Raw genomic sequence first — 16,709 nt, forward strand, 5'->3', positions numbered from 1 at the left:
ACATTATGTTATTGTATATGTGCATCATTTCTATATGTTTGTAATCCAACAACAGATCTCTGATTTACTTATTTTGTGATGTTGCTGGGATCACTCTTTAAATCATCATGGTATCAACCCAAAGATTTGTATATTGCTGATAATTTTTTTAGTTACAAAGCTACTTGGGGGTCTTTTAAAAAGACATCCCAAAAAACATTTTTATTCTTAAATATAATTTACATGCTGTCTCAGAATTTGTCTATTTAAGTTAAGTCTGAACAAAAAGTCTGTTAATTATTTAATAATAGAGGGATCATTTAAAAATTCTTGAGTTTAGATATTATTTCCCATGACTATATAATATATAGTATTAATGGTGTTCTACATTCAACTCTAAAAAAACTAATAGATTTCACAATTTTCTCTTGATACATGATTGAAATGTTTATCATTATGCCCAAAGAAAGCCAGCACACTCCATGATCAAAGTTGTTTTGCAAGTATATTTAGAAATTAATGTTTGCATTAAAGGAAAATGCATGGCATTACACATTCACAAATTACACCCACACTGCCAAAAATCCAAACATTTAATGTGACTTGGAAACAGATTTTGAATATCATATCTATAATTGTGTTAATTCTGCCTCTAATAAGAATCAGCATTGCAGTTAACTTTCTGCTTCTTATTAAGGTGTTTCTTTCCAGTGACTGGACCGTATACTGTAGTCTAAAACTGGGAACACATGCAAAAGTTAAAGGCTTGTAGTTCTTAATATCCTCTCTTCCTTATCATCCTAAAAAATGGGACTTTTAGAAAATGCTTCTGAATTCAATTGTCCTCACATGGTTGAGACTGTGTCTAGGGAGACACCATGTGCTGAAACGCTGAGCCTAGATGCATTTTGATGCTGGTGTCTTCCTGGAAAATGTAACACTCCCTGCAAAGAATTTATAGCATTTAATAAATATCACAAGTGTAAGCATTTAAAACTGGAAATTAAAAGATTATGTGATAGTCAGAGTCAGTTTGTTCATACATTTAGGCACTAATTCTTGTCTGATTATGGCGTGGATACAGTAGACAAGCAATCTGGGTCAGTCAAGCCAACAGCTAGCTGGTGAACAGATTGACCCAATCCTCACTTGTTAGAATTTGTTTCCAACCCTGATCTCATCAGCTTCTACTTTTCTCCTGATCTCATCCTTCTGTGCTTTCTTGATTATTGGAATATGTCCCTCGGAAATCCAGATTTCAATCTGTTCTATATAGTTACAGAAAAATGGGTAGCTCTTGCATTGTGTTTTCTTTAGTCATTGAGTGAGGTCCAATTTTTCCCCTTTGATCTAATTAGCCTTTTTCCTCTGTCACTGTAAGAGTGACTTTTCTTCTTTACTTCTTATAAAACTCACTCTGACTTGAGTGTGCATTGGGAGGAGAGGAAGTAGAGCAAAAGACCTCTGCAGTCTGGCTTAGGGCAAAATACTTTTTTTTTTCCCCTCTTACTTCCAGTGAAATGTATCATCTGATACTATACAGGTTTTCAAGCTCTACAATGCTAAGAGGTTACAAAGGTGAGTAATTTATCAATTTTAAATGCATTAGAGTTATTTCTCAATATTGCCTTTTCTGCTTTACAAGTGCTTCCTGATGCATTTCCTGCAGGTGAACTTTTCCATTTCTCTTTATAGCCCCAAATTCAAGCCATAGCTCTATCTCTATAAAAGATGGCACTGACCTATTTCCCTTTTTGCATACAAACAGGTTTGAGTTTGACCTTAACATAAAGAGTAGGTAATAAACTGTGCTGTAAGCTGGATATTTTAAAGTAGTCTATAAAATAGGTTATTTACCAAATAGTGATGGATCGCTATAGAATGACCTCACCAAACTATCAACATCTATATTTAGATGTAGTTATCTAACAGCTCCTAAGTCCTGAGAAGTACATAGCACAATTTAAAAAAAAAGTATAATCACTCTTAAACTTAGCAAGATCACTAGATATATATAAATGTATATGTCACTTTTCCTATTAAGAGGGAATTTCAGTGCAAAGATCAAAAGGTTGTTTCCTATTCATCACAGATTCCTTCTAGTCATAGAAGAACCTTCCTTCCAAGGTGGCAAAGTCACCCATAGGAGTGGTTACACCTTTCCAAATGTGCAACTTGTAAATCCAAGGAGACAAAATGGATCGTGAATATTTGAAACGAGTGAAAACTGCAACGCAAGGAAAGTCACTTGAAAATTAAATAAGAAGAATAAAAACGACCTACATGGATATGGGCATTCTGGACACTTGAGTTTATGCTTTTCCAAGCCCAGAAAGAGATTGTGTCAGACTAGAATCACATTCAACATTTTATCAAGGAAGAACTAACCACAAGGAAATGAAAATGTCTTCATTGTTGCTTGCAGCTCTAGAGGAAGTGTTTGGATTATAACTGTCCTCAGAAAGACACACCATTTAGCAAATGTTATCAGTGGTGGAATACCAGGGGAGCAGAACAGTGTATCTTCAATGAGAGAATTTCATTAAGAGGAAAATATTAACCTTGAAAATATAATTTATAGCTTTCAAAAAATATTAAGCCGACTTTAACTCCTACATTGGATTATAGGTAGGACATATTTTTCTGAGCCTCATCCAAGTCTAGTCTTTTTTTTTTTTTTTTTTAACTAATCATGTTTCAGAGTGTCAATGCAATATTTCCTACACACTTAAAATGAAACTTGAGGTAGTGGTCATATTGTTTTTAAGAGTTATTTATTCATTTATTTTGGAGAGAAGGAGAGAGTGTGTGCATGAGTAGGGGGAGAGGTAGAAGGAGAAGAGAGAGAGAATCAAGCAGGCTCCCCACGGAGCATGGAGTCAGGTGTGGAGTTCTATCCCTGGACCCTGAGATCATGACCTGAGCTGAAACTAAGAGTCAGATTCTTAACCAACCGAGCTACCCAGGCACCCCAGTGGCTATATTTTTTGATGTATGGGTATGAGCATATCTTATATTTTTTTAACATGTCACTTCTAGCACAATATGAAAGGCACATACACAAGACATAGCCAATAAGTACTTTGTGATCATTTTGTGATCATTTGTGTCATAGAACAAATTAATGTTAAAACTGGGCATTCCATGTCCCAGTTCAGGATTTTTGTTAGACTATGAGACCACCAATTCACATAATTTGATTGTGAAAAAGCAAATTGTGTTAATGTAGAGTTTATAGAAGCATTTTGTGTCTTAATATTTAGTAAAACCTTTTAAAACCTAAAAATCAACCATCTTTTGACTAGAAATAAATGTAGCTCTAAGTAACCTTGGTGTTAACATTCAGATGATGAATTTTTACACAGAGTTTTTTCATGACTTATTTTAATGAGCCAGTCTTACTGGCTAGGCATGCTGGAGCATTCTAACACCCATGGTTATTGTTGTTTTCTCAATGAACTCTGAAATATGAGTATTGAGTTGGTTATGGAGGAATGCAAGGGATTGGGCTTTTAGTCAAAGACAACGATTTATATATAATCAGGGGCAAGATAAAAATAAGAAATATTTTCCAGCATTAGCTACTGTAACTGCATTGAAACCTTCAGGAATAGTTGACATGTATGAATCAACAATCATCATATGTCCACAGTATCATTTAAAACAAAAATAAGCTCATATCACTCCCCTGAATAAAATCCTTTGATGGCTTTCCAAAGGAATTCCATACTCCTGGCCATGGTCACATAGATTCTGAGTGATCTAATTGAGTTTCTGCCTTCACCTGTGAGCATCCTTCTCTGCTCTCAGGAGGCCTTGGCCATTTGCTCTTCATACTTGCCACACTCTTGTCAGCTTAGGACTTTACACATGCTCTTCCTTGGCCTAGAATTCTTTTCCTCTGTGTCCTGCCTTGTCCCTTAGGTATCAACTTGAATGCTGCTTTCCCAGACATCCCTTCCCAACTACCCAATATTCACACATGCACGCACACCTCCGTGTGCACACACCCGCCTCTATTGCATTACTCAGTTTTATCACGGTACTTACATTTTTCAGAGACTATCTGTGTTTACTCTAATATTCCACCTCTGGCAGCTGTTTCTGGGGCCACATGTCGTATATCCTGGGCCCACCTTGATTTCAACTGCAGTGGTGATAGACAATTTCCTGCAAGCTTAGGTTTACCTTCCTATAGTGACCCACTCAGCACCTTCCACTTGTTTTTTGACTTTTCTGCTGTCTCTGGTCACACAGGTGCCTGCTCTGCCATGGTACCAGCATAGCCAATGGGAGGAGGGAATCAGTGAATAAATGCTCCAGTCTCCTCCCAGTCTCCAGGTGAGCTAAGCTTTCCAAAGAGATTTCAACAGAGATCAATCCCCTGCTCCCACAGCAGCAACCAGACTATCGGCTGTTTCTATTTTCTCATCTCACAGTCTCTTCTTCATCCCTGTTTCCTGGGATCACCTCCTAATTTACCACTAATAATCAGTACTCAAGACTTTGCCTCATGCCCTGTTACCAGGAAAACTTTAATTAAGACATCTCCTGGAGGAGATAAGATCCTTAGAGCAAAGAGCCTTATCTTCTTTGTATTTTGCTTTATTTACAATACCTAATAGGGATTGTCGTGTGGTGAATGCTATATGTATGCTTACTTAAAGAATTATAGGCAACAGTAGATGTTATGGATGAGTTTAGGGAGAAAATTGTATTCAAAAGAAAGGGATGATCAGAGGGAAAAAATGCAGAAAGTATAGAGTGGTATAAGCGTGAATAATACCAACCAAATGCAGAGAGGATGTAAAATATGCATCTAAATTGCTGGAAAGTTCTAAGACATTCAATCATATACAAGAAGATTTAGTATTGGAAAACTCTAGTAATCCTCTGTGATGTTGATCATCTTGTCAAAGATGTCATATGGTGTGATTGTTTTAACCATCTGAGTTCTGAAAATTTCATTTTTTGGAATTTCAAAGCTTGATTCCTGTGATAAAAGGATGATGTTAAACCCAAATATTTGATTGCTAATTAGGCCTTTTTGAAAAACAGAAGTGCAAAGACTTCTCCTTACAGTTACGCCAAAGTAATCGGTACCAGATTTGTCTTGTCGTGAGCAATGAGACAGTATACATGGGGCATGTGTTCTCAGTAACTGGACACAGAGACCACAAGATTGTGAACTTTGAGAGAAGGAAAACACATAAGTTGAGCCCAGTATTTGCTATGGCTTTCTGCCTGGAGACACTTACCAGCTGGCATAGGCCCCTGGAGGTAAAGCACAGAGGGCAGGTTTTCTGAGTGGAAAAGCCCGAGTTCAGATTAAGGGTGGCTGAAGTGACAGGAACTAGCAGGAAAGGGTACCTGAGAGGAGGACCTGGATGGAGAAGGGTAGCCAGAGAATCTCCTACATGATGACAGCTGATGGACCCCAGAAATCGTGAATGCTGGGTACTATTGGAGCTCTACTACAGCTACAGTAGAAAGACCACAGAAAACCCGAGATATCCAGTTTAAACCCTGGAAAGGCCAAACCTTATAGGCATGCACCACACTCTAGAGTAAGAGCCACAACCTAGGACTAAAGTAAAAACAAAATAATCCAAAGTAACAAAAAAATAACATCGAAGTTGATTGGCTTAACTGAATCCACAAGTAATTTAATTGGTTGCTAGAATAAAACTCAACACTCTATTTAAAGGAAGACAGCATAATCTGGACTCTCTACATTGTGTTATACATAATGTCCAACATCCAATAAAAAAGTAGTATTTTGAAAATAAATTTTGCTGATAAAACTCTAACTAGACAGATTAAGAGAAAGAGAGAAACCCAAGTTATCAATAGCAGGAATCAAACAGGAGGCATCTTATGGGTCCCACTGACAATGGAAAGATTTATTGGGGAACTTTATAAACAACTCTATGCTAATATATTTAACCACTTACATAAATGAAAAAAAAATCTTTTCTTTTGAAAAAATTATTTAAGTAACACAACTTACAAAGATAGACCAAGAAGAAACAAAGAAACAAACAAACAAAAAAAAAAAAACCCAAAATTATTTTTATAATAGTACTAGAAACTTCTTTGCCTTTTCTGCTTTTAGTCTCTCACAAGTGGACTTTTCCATAGGATACATAATGCATGAAATTGCAATAGACTGAATGTAGCTGATACGTGAACAAGAGGCATTCTATTAAGCTATATGTTAAAGAGACTAGTGAAAATGCAAACGGTGCCTCTCTCCCCATGAAATTTTTTAGAAAGTATTTTTCATAAAAATATGTCATTATAATTTACTATTTTTGAATAAATTGATAAATAAATATTTTATTTTAATTTTTAATATATATATCCCACATAAAGCCTTCTGGAGACTCAGTGATTTTAAAAATTCAAACAGATTTTGAAGGCAAAATGTTTGCAAACCACCAACTCAATAAATCTGATGTAAGCTTTCAGACAATAGAGGTATAAGAAAACTTTCTAATTTGTTCTATGATCACACACCACTGATACCGAAACCTAATAAGTAACAAGAAGTCTATAAACTAATATCCCTATGAATACACATGTAATAACCATTGTAAAATATCTACAAATTAAGTACAGTAAAAATTTAAAACAATAATACATCATGATCCAGTGGACTTTATTATTATTATTCCAGGAATGCGAGGTTGGTATAAGAGTTGAAAATCAATCAATGTAATTTGCCACATTCACAGAAAAATATGGCTATAAAACATATGATCATCTCAATAAATATGGAAGAAGACATTTTATAAAATTCAACATCCATTCCTAATAAAAGCTCTTAGAAAACTGGGAATTGAAAGGAACTTCATCAATCTGATTAAAGTTATCCACAAAAAAACCTACAATTAACATTATATGCAATAGTAAAATGATTGACCTTTTTTTACCTTAGGATTCAGCACTGTACTGGAAGTCTTAGCATGTTTAATAGACTAAAAGAAACAAACAAACAAAAATAGTACTGTAGTACTCTGTTATTAGTTTATTAGCTGCCTGTTGGTGGGTTACCATTGAGTTCCTTCCCAGAAATTGAAGAGTTCTTTCCCATCTAAGTTTATGTTCCTGCTCAGAAAGCAGTCTGCTTCCAGTGACTGGATGGTGTGATAGGACAAGACCTGTCCCCATATTTCCATTTGGAACAACTTTCCGCATACAGTTCTCATCTCAGAGCAGTTTCAAGGCCATCAATTTAAGCAAATCCTAAAATGAAATTTTGAAGCTGGGCCACCCACTAGCAGACTGGTCATGAATAGCCTATTACAATCATAGATGAAGTATGGATGTACCTTGGCCAGCTGCCGCAGTGCAATTCTACTTCTACTGACTGTGATTGTGATGTGATACTTTTAGAAAGGAATGCACCGGGTAGGGAGCAAGGGTATAATATTTTAGGCCTTTGAGAGGCTGGAGGGAAGTAGTAATTATAAGGACAATAGGATTTGATGGATGTTGCTGTGGGCTATTGATGCACTGCAGAAAGAGAATGAATGGTTGAATGTGATTAATCACTAATTTAAAAAACAGAAGGCCTACTTGGAAGCATGCAAAGAGACTTTTATTTACTGTACCAGAGATCAGAAGTGCTGAGGAATAGGTTAGGACTGAATCACAGAGAACATTGACTTCTCAACTTTGACAGGACTGTTTTGTTAAGCTCATGAAATTACTGTTGAGGAATGGAACCTTGAGAATTGCAATAGAACATTCAGTCCCAACACCTTGGAATCACCTTGGATTCCTAGGTTCTGCAGACCCTCTGGGCCAACAAAAAGGGACTTACCCCCTTATTAAAGGTTGGTGCTCTGTATTTGGCTTTCAGGCAATGCAAAAACCTCTCTTTTGCAAGACAAGATGCATTGCTTCCTCTTTCCTCCAATTATTTCCCATCCTCCCTCCTGGCTCAGAGACTAGTAAGTAGGATTCTTGACCACATAAGCCAGCTAAGAAAATGATGAGTCCACTAAGAAAGGAGGGAGACAGTATACTGGAGGGACTGCAACATTTAACCCATACATGTTGGCATGAACAGGGAGCATATGAATGGGACTGGAACCTGAATGTGCTGGATCAAGGGAGACAGAACATAAAATTTGAAAAAGAAGAGCTTATTTGCATGGGAGCACTAGCTCATGATACTGTATTTGACATCTTGGCAAACTCCTGGGAGACAGTGCTAATATAGAGACAGTGCTCTTAGAAGCTTTTAGAAAGTGATGTAGTACACTTGGTAATATAGAAATTCCAGAACTACATTGGCAGATAATGGGGAAGTAATCAAAAGACGTACAGAAGTAGGCATTCAAGAATGGAAATACACTATTTCAGGTCATGAAGCTACCACTTGTCTGCTAGATCAGAGGAAGACATTCCATTTACCGAAGGAGATACCAGAAACTTTGAGACAGTGGTAGCTACTCTGTTGACCCAGCTAAACATGGAAATAATGTTACAGAAATAGAGTTCTTGATATCAACAGATAACATAAGATTCAAAAATAGTAAAGCTGAGGTAGTGGCATTTAAATTTCAGAAATAAAATGGGCATAATTATTGTAATGACAGAGTTATGGAGATATTTAATAGAATATGGCGCCCCCAAAGGGTGAGATAGATAACCAGGCAATGAGGATATTGTTCAAACCCATACCTGTACTATCCAGTACAATAGCCACTAGTCACATGTGGCTATTTGAATTTAAATCAATTAAACTTAAATAAAATAAAAAATTCCATTCCTCAAGTCACTAGCCACATTTCAAGTATCAATGACTTCATGTGGTTACCAAGCTATAGTAGACAGTATAGATATAAAACATTTTTAACAGCTAAGATATCTGTTTCAGTTTCTTAACATTACAATTCCTTTTCTGATCTTAGCTAGCATTAGATGCAGGTTCTACAGAATAAAGGAGATTAAGTCTCTAGAAGGAAGGGCCCAGCAACATCAAAACAATGCATAGCATCATGATTTTCCTAAACCTTCCCCAAAGGAATATTGTAGCCATCTCTTCAGGAACTGACTTAGGGAAAGGGGGATAATCACACATTCCTGACATTTTGAGGGTTATGAGATACAGAGTCTAAGTTAACAGTGATAACCTGGACTTGAAGCATCATTAGAATCCTTCTGTTATAGTGAGGGCATGGGGGTGAGAAGTGGGAGTGAGAAGTGGGGTCACGGTGAATCTACTGGGTCCACAAGCTTCAGTCCTAACCTGTTTAATTGAAATAAAGACATTTGAAATAAAGACATTTGGCAGTTACCTGAACACATTGATTCCTTGGTTTTGAGTACGAGCTATAGTAATGCAAGGGGCCAAGAGGATACGACTGAAGCTGCCACTTGACCAAAATAGTAAATTGAAAAATATTGTATTGCAGGGGTAATGGCAGACATCAGCGCCATATTAAAGACTTAAGGAATTCAGGGGCATGCAGTAGTATCATTATACTTCCATTTAATAGTGGATGAAACAAACTTAACCAAGTAACCAATTGCAGGTGCTATACTAGATGAAGGTATTTTCTAGAAAAGGTTAATATGGACTCATGTGCATTTCATGGAGCCATTGATCAGACAAATACATATTTTTCCATCCCTATCAGGAGAAAGATCAGAAACAGTTGCATTCATGTAGGGTGGACAACAGTATTCTTCACAGTCTTTCTCCAGGGCTATTTTAATTCTTCTGCCATCTGTCATATAGTACTAAAGGTTCTGGACCATCTGGACTTTCTGCAGAATATCACATTGATTTACTATGTGGGTGATAACACATTAATCAGACCAGATGAACAAGAAGTGGCCAGTATATTGAGGCCATAGTAATTTCCATGTGCTGCAAAGGATTGATGATAAAACTTATATGATTTCAAGTGACCATCATATTAATGACATTTTTAGGACTTCTGTGGTCTGTGATATACCATGGGATTCTTTCCAAAGTAGAGAACAAATTATTGCATCTTGTCTCTACCACCACTAAGAAGAAAGCATGGCACCTCTCTGATTTCTGGAGGCATCATATTCTATAGTTGAGAATGTTCCTCCAACTCATCTTCCAAGTGATTTGGAAGACTAGTAGCTTTGAGTGGGGTTCACAGGGGAAAAAAAAAAAAGATTCCTGCAGTAGGTGCAGCCTGCAGTACAAGCAAATCATATAGTATTGGAGTTATCTGTGCTGGGAATAAACATCATGAAGAGTTTATGGCAAGACCCCAAATGAGAATCACAATGTAGACACTTATGTGTCCAAAGTCAACCCATCTACAGTAGGTAATTGATACCATTACAAAGATAGTTGCTCATATAGTATTGATTGGGGTTTGCTAGAGGTTGAACACTTGATCATGAAATATTAAGTGTCTATACATTCAGAACTACCTACCCTATTCTGGGTTCTCTCAGAACCTCCAAGTCATTAAGTCAGGCAGATCCAACAATAACCCGTTAGAGAGGCAAGGGGAACATCAGCATTGAGCATAGGTAGGATCAGAGAGCACATACAAGCTGCACAAATAATTGGGACTATTCATGATGTCATATTATCATTTCTCCCCCTGCTCACACTTATATCTATTTTAGGGATTCCTTTTGATCAGCAGACAAATAAGAAAAATACCAAGCTTTGTTGGCAGGTAGATCATCTTGGTATGTAGATGCAAACCAAAGATTTGAACAACAGCTGAACTACAGTTCCATTCAAGACAAGGGGAGCATAGTAATAAGGGGAAACCTTCCTAGTAGGCAAAGCTTGGGTAGTGAATCCGGCCAACTACTTTGTGAGGAAGGAGAAGGGACCGGACCCAAGGTAAGAATATATATAAACTGGTGGGCCAACACGAATGTCTTGTTTGGTTTGTCAATTGCTGGAAACTAGAAAGACTGGAAACTACAGATAAGAAAGTCTGGAAAAAAGGCTTGTGTATAGACTTGTGAAAATGGACAAAGATCTTTGTACCAAATGCATGAGTCCTTTGTACCAAATGCAAAAGTATAAAGATCTTTGTACCAAATGCAAGGCCAATCTAGCCACTGTCGCTATAGAATATCAAGTTTTCAGCCACAGAAACCAATACTGAGCCTCTGACATAACACTATCTCTTGAGAAGATGAAACAGCCACTGGGTAGCAAGTTGATATTCCTAGGTTTGCCCTTCCTGCATGCAGGCCCTCAGCCAGTACCAGTATCCAAAAGGTTACAACTGTTATTCCTTATTAAATGAAGTCAGTGGATCCCAGCTCTGCAAGTGGTAGGCTACACATTGTGCTGAAATAGGCACACCTCGATAAGCCTTTTACATGGAAATCTCCATTTCAGAGTCTGTTTCCTGAGGAAGGTGACCTATAAGATGCCCCCCAAATACTTAAAGATGATAATAAATCTCAATATATATGCTAAAACTTCATCATTTCTTAAAAAGCAAAAAGCATAAAATATTTCTGTGACTGTTGGGTAGACAAAGTAGAACAGAAGCACTAACCGTACAAAAAGGTAAGCCTGGAGAGGCTAGGTGGCTCAGTCAAGTCAGCCTCTGGCTCTTGATTTCAGCTCAGGTCATGAACTCAGGGTTGTGAGACAAGTCTGAAGTTGGGCTCTGAATTCAGCATGGAGTCTGCTTAAGATTCTCTCTTTTCCTTCTGTCTTTGGCTTAGTTCATGATCCCAGGGTCCTGGAATCGAGCCCGACATCGAGCTCTCTGCTCGGCAGGGAGCCTGATTATCTTCCTCTTTCTCTGCCTGCCTTTCTGCCTACTTGTGATCTCTGTCAAATAAATAAAATAAAAATCTTAAAAAAAAAAAAAAAAAGATTCTTTCTTTTCCTCTCCCTATTCCCCTCACCCTGCTCTCTCTCTATATACTATATATATGTGTATATATATATATATATATATATATATATATATTTTTTTTTTTTTTTTTTTAAAGGAAAGGTAAGCCTAAGACTTGGAGAATATCCCTGCAATGCAGGTATCTAAAAAATGGCTTATATCCAGAATATGTAAATCTGGACTATATAACAAACTCTTTATATATATACATATATATATGTGTGTGTATATATACACACACACATATATACATATGTATAGAGTCTATATACATATATGTATATATAGCCCATATATATATATATATATATATGAAAATGGATAAACAAATAACAAATTTTGGTATATTGCTACAATGGAATACTAATCTGCAATAAAAATGGAAGAAGAAACAGGATGCATGCAACATGGATAAAACTCAAATCATCATGGTAAATAAAAAAAGACAGACATAAAAGAAAATATATATGACTCTGCTTATATAAATTCCTAGAAAAGTAAAACATATTGTATCATAGCAAAAATAAAGAAACTGATTATTTTTGGATGGTGACTATTTACAGGATGGGAACATAAGGGATTCGGAACATAAGGAAATTTTTTAGGGTTCCATATGTTTATTGGGGTGATAATTGTTAAAACTTACTGAACTATACACTTAAAATATGTGCATAGGTCCTCAGTTTTAACAGATTAAAAAAGAAAAAACTGAAAAATGTGGCAACTTTCCAGAATGCTCGGTGAGATGTGGAGGAGCAATGGCTACCCGAGCTGTGCCCAGCAGCGCTCTCCTTCCCACTCCCCAACATTGGCCTCGGCCCTCTCACCGGCTGTAGAAAATGGTGAAAGAAACCACTTACTATGATGTTTTGGGGGTCAAACCTAATGCCACCCAAGAAGAACTGGAAAAGGCCTACAGGAAACTGGCCTTGAAATATCACCCTGATAATAATCCAAATGAAGGAGAGAAGTTTAAACAGATTTCTCAAGCTTATGAAGTACTCTCTGATGCAAAGAAAAGGGAATTGTATGACAAAGGAGGTGAACAGGCAATTAAAGAAGGTGGAGCTGGTGGTGGTTTTGGCTCCCCCATGGACATCTTTGATATGTTTTTTGGAGGAGGAGGAAGAATGCACAGAGAAAGGAGAGGTAAAAATGTTGTGCATCAGCTCTCAGTAACCTTAGAAGATTTATATAATGGTGCAACAAGAAAACTAGCTCTGCAAAAGAATGTGAGTTGCTATAAATGTGAAGGCTGAGGTGGTAAGAAAGGAGCAGTTGAGTGTTGTCCCAATTGCTGAGGTATTGGAATGCAAGTAAGAACTCATCAGATAGGACCTGGAATGGTTCAGCAAATTCAGTCTGTGTGTATGGAGTGCCAGGGCCATAGGGAACTGATCAGTCCTAAAGATAGATGTAAAAGCTGCAATGGAAGGAATATAGTTTGAGAGAAGAAGATTCTAGAAGTTCATATTGACAAAGGCATGAAAGATGGGCAGAGGATAACATTCCATGGTGAAGAAGACCAAGAACCAAGACTGGAACCAGGAGATACTATCATTGTTTTAGATCAGAAGGACTATGATGTTTTTATTCAGTGAGGAGACCTTTTCATGTGTATGGACATACAGCTGGTTGAAGCACTGTGCATTTTTCAAAAGTCAGTATCTACTCTTGACAACTGAACCATTGTCATCACCTCTCATCCAGGTCAAATTATCAAGCATGGAGAAATCAAGTGTGTGCTAAATGAAGGCATGCCAATTTATCATAGACCATATGAGAAGGATCGCCTCATCATCAAATTAAAGGTAAACTTTCCTGAGAATGACTTTCTCTCTCCTGATAAACTCTGCTGGAACAACTCCTACCTGAGAGGAAGGAAGTAGAAGAGACTGATGAATGGACTAGGTAGAACTGGTGGAGTTTGATCCAAATCAGGAAAGACAGTGCCATTACAATGGGGAAGCATATGAGGATGATGAACATCACCCCAGGGTGGTGTTCAGTGTCAGACCTCTTAATGGGGCCAGTGAATAACACTGCTGGCATTTTATGTGCAGTAGTGAATGAGTGAAGGACTATAATGATAGCTCACTACTTGCTATTGTTTTTGTTTTAATATTCAACTATAGTAGTGTTTTAAGAGTTAAATGAAGAATAAACTCAAATATAAAAGCTCTGACTTTGCCCTGTATGTATGATGACCTTCAGTGTGGAAGATAAGTTTAATATTTGTAAAAACTACTTTCAAAAAAAATGTCCCCTAGCATTTGTTAGGCCATTCCTTGTAATTAATTTCAGTGCTATGTATATGAAACAGCTCAGACTGAAATGCTAGGTATACGTATTGACTTCAGTGTATGACCCTTAATTGTTAAGCTATGAAGTTAAAACTTGTATTTAATTGGCAATCAGACAAAGAATTTGTAGAGAAGTGTTGGTCTATAGTTATGTTAAGTGGGATTCATTGTGATGCCTCTGCATTTATTGCCTCAACAGTTACCTGAAGACCGCATGCTATGTAATTTGGCCTGTGGTATCAGTGATAGAAAGGATACCTCTTTAAAGAAGGGGTTTATCATATGCTGCTGCTTGAGGGCTTGCACTTGTGGAATTGCATTCCCTTCTGTGCCATCTTTTTTCTTTTTTCCTTTTAAAAAAATTATTTAATTTTTCTTTTTTCCTTTTAATAAGCTTCAGAGTAGTGGCTTCGGGAGCAGGGTAACTTAGAGTAAAGAGACATTTACTTGGGAAGTTAATTTGCATGTATGAGATAGGAAGGGTTTTTTTTCCTAAGGTATGTCACAGGCTTACTTTAAATAACTCACTCTCCGAAGTAACTGTATTTTAATGTTGTTAGTATAGCAAATTATGATGAATAGCTTTAATTGTATGTTTAAAAGTAATGTTCACAAGCTTAAATCTGGTTATCAGAATTAAGCAATTGGAATGTATGACTGTCTCCTTAATATACTGATTACAAAGCAAAAAAAACAAAACAAAAACAAAACAAAACAAAAAAAACCCAAACTGAAAAATATAATCAAATATATTTGGGTTTTTTTTTTTAACCCCTTTTATGTAGATTATTGCTCTAGCTTTTGAGTAGGACATTGGTATGAAAAAGAAAAAAATGGATTATGCTTTCAAGTAGTTTACAATCAAGAGTAATAGGAGTAATTTGGTATGGAAGCCAGCCACAAAAAAATCTTGTAGAAATAAGTCCATCATTACCCTTTAACATAACACAACCCCTCTAAAGATATTCTTATCTCTACCTGAAAAAGTTAATCAATTCATATATAACTTTAGACATCAGTTCACTAAATCTCTTTTACATGTACTTAGCTCAAACTAGTTTGGTATATAAGGAAACCTGAAATAGTCAATAACTCTTTATAAATTTCAATTTGTGGGTTATAAAAATACCTTTGTGTTCTACAAATAACGGAGCAGCTTTTTTTTCCACATTCCATTGACACATAGAAACTCTCATGACCCTGATCAGTAGCAGGTATAGCAATATAGTTTTTAAATGGTAGGGACTAATTCAGAAACTATTTCTCTATGTTATGCAATGTATAATGACTGTTTTGGGATTGGGAGAGCAAATCATCACAATTTTATGTTTTTAAGATAATTATCAATTTATTTATATTTTTAAAATTAGGAGACATTCAAAGTCTGATGTGGGAGATGTTTAGATAATCAAGGGTTGACTCTACTTAGTATTACCTCGTAGGTGGAAGGCAAATATTCTGATTGTTTACTTAGTCCATATTGTTCTGATTGTTTACTTAATCCTTATTGTTCTGATTGTTTACTTAGACTGTATTGTTCTGATTATTTACTTAGTCCTTATTGTTCTGATTGTTTACTTAGTCCTTATTGTTCTGATTGTTTACATAGTCTGTATTGTTGCAACAATACACTTTGAAGTTTCTGCAACTCATTATTAAATGGTTTGTTAATGCTATCAGTTAATCTCATGCTTTGAAACCTTACTGCTACATTTAGAAAGAGCAGAAAGGTTATATTAAATGTGAATGTCAGATCTGAACTACAAAGCCATATATGTAAAGGGAAAGCATTGCGTTTAAGGATGACAAGAGGTCCAGGAAAGATGAAATGATAGACATATTTTTGTAATTGGGATGATGATACTATATGATGAGTAAAAACCCAGTGATACATATATATTGTTCAAAATAATATTTTTCTTCATGCACATACTTCTGTAGACACTAAAAAGTAGCAATCATGAAAAGTGGAAAGAGATGCATATTACTATCTTCTGTTGTATTAGCATATGAACTAGAGAAATGTAAAGGAAAGTATAGCAGAGATGATCTAATTATAATTATAAACAGAAAATGAGTTTAGATGAGTTCCCTGTAAGTAGAAAATTATTTAACAACTATTTAAAATATCTGGAAATGGATTCAAGTACATATAGCAGATGAAGAAACATTTATTCGAGAAAATCTAAAATTCAGCATAAACAAGACCTGCACACTACCTCCTATCTCCTAACTCAGCAAGATGGAAATTCCTCTTCAGACTGGTGCAGGGCTTTTTCTCCCACTAGTTACCATTTAAAGGACAATCTTCCATCAGGGCAAGACATTAACATTTCTCATTTTGCCCCCAGCTATTTGTTGCTGAGGCTAAATTCAGGATGAATATGGTGGGATGCGACTTCTTTTTCAGCCCAGCCCCACTTACGGAATAGCGGCTCTAGTGAGGGCATGGTATTGTTGAGAATTCTGGGACCCCAGTTATCCTTGGCGCAGCTCATAAAGTGGTGATTTTGTACTGGGAGAGGTAAGCTCAGAAGATATGAGCCTC

The 16,709-nt window shown here is 36.5% G+C and overlaps 1 pseudogene; it reads left to right on the top strand.

Annotated features, from left to right (window-relative positions):
• Positions 1 to 12,697: 12,697 nt before the first annotated feature.
• Positions 12,698 to 13,936, top strand: LOC132012970 (dnaJ homolog subfamily A member 1-like; annotated as a pseudogene).
• Positions 13,937 to 16,709: the final 2,773 nt, after the last annotated feature.

The sequence above is a fragment of the Mustela nigripes genome, chromosome 3, assembly GCF_022355385.1.
Source record: "Mustela nigripes isolate SB6536 chromosome 3, MUSNIG.SB6536, whole genome shotgun sequence".
Classification (NCBI taxonomy): domain Eukaryota; kingdom Metazoa; phylum Chordata; class Mammalia; order Carnivora; family Mustelidae; genus Mustela; species Mustela nigripes.